The sequence below is a fragment of the Lottia gigantea genome, assembly GCF_000327385.1.
Source record: "Lottia gigantea unplaced genomic scaffold LOTGIsca_786, whole genome shotgun sequence".
In the NCBI taxonomy this organism is placed as follows: domain Eukaryota; kingdom Metazoa; phylum Mollusca; class Gastropoda; family Lottiidae; genus Lottia; species Lottia gigantea.
The window spans coordinates 1,244-2,788 of NW_008710619.1; positions in this window are offsets into that span (position 1 = coordinate 1,244).

Genomic DNA, 1,545 nt, shown 5'->3' on the forward strand with positions numbered 1-1,545 from the left:
ACCATATCGAATTTCATTTGATTCCATCAAAAAATCTAGTTTTTGAGCGTTTACAAGCAAATGTTGACGGATGGACGGACAGGGGTCCCGACAATATAGAGACAGGTTAATAATAATAGTTAAACCTTACTGAGAATGATTCAGATAAAACAAACAGTAGTAAAAGTAGAATTATCACAGCACCAACAAGAAATAACCAAATACTCAAAATAGATCTGAAAATATAAATCAAAACAGTCATATATCATTACATTGTAGACCTACTACATTCCTTACTTCGGGCAAAGTGGGAACTTAGCTATATGAAAATATTAGAGGGGTTTTTTGCAAAATTTTCATTATCAAAATAGTCCGTCAAGATGGTGAAATGGTCCCTATAAGGATAGGGCACATGAACAGTCTTGGTTGCTGACTTTTGTTGTCGACTAGGGTCTTGTCAGGTGTTTCAACGATTGACTGTGGGTACATGAGGAGACAAAAATCTCCAGTCGGTCGTTTTCCACCATGTCGATAATCACCTGAAGATCATGTAATTGAAAGGAAAATGAATCTGATTGGATGATGATGGTCTGTCTTTCAGATGATAAAAATATCAGAGACAATTATCAAATTTGTTTAATATTATGAATCCTGTCGGTGACACGATAATCTTGTTGTGGAAGCACGGGCACATGGGAGATTTTACTCAAAACTCTAATCAGCGACAAAAATCTCCGACCATGACTGTGACTGCTCGTGTGTCCGCACCTTTAACTATATATTTAGCTTTAACTAATAAGCTATATTACTGTTAATCTATTAATGAATAACAACTAATTAATCAAAACAGGATTCAGGATGAACATTAATCAGATAAGAGGATTATAATATTTGTAATTATCCATGTTCAATAATTAGCTATATAAATTAATATTAAAGGGATTGTAAAGAGGTTTTCTATACTTTTATGTGTATCAGGGACACTGATATCATCAATTTACATCATTCTAATTTTCAATCAGACGTCTGTGGTTCTTGTTAAAGAGATTGTGAAGAGGTTTTCTAAATTTTTTATGTGTATCAGGGACACTGATATCATCAATTTACATCATTCTAATTTTCAATCAGACGTCTGTGGTTCTTGTTAAAGAGATTGTAAAGAAGTTTTCTAAATTGTTTATGTGTATCAGGGACACTGATATCATCAATTTACATCATTCTAATTTTCAATCAGACGTCTGTGGTTCTTGTTAAAGAGATTGTAAAGAGGTTTTCTATACTTTTATGTGTATCAGGGACACTGATAGCATCAATTTACACCATTACAATTTTCAATCAGACGTCTGTGGTTCTTGTTAAAGAGATTGTAAAAAGGTTTTCTATATTTTTTATGTGTATCAGGGACACTGATAGCATCAATTTACATCATTCTAATTTTCAATCAGACGTCTGTGGTTCTTGTTAAAGAGATTGTAAAGAGGTTTTCTATACTTTTATGTGTATCAGGGACACTGATAGCATCAATTTACACCATTACAATTTTCAATCAGACGTCTGTGGTTCTTG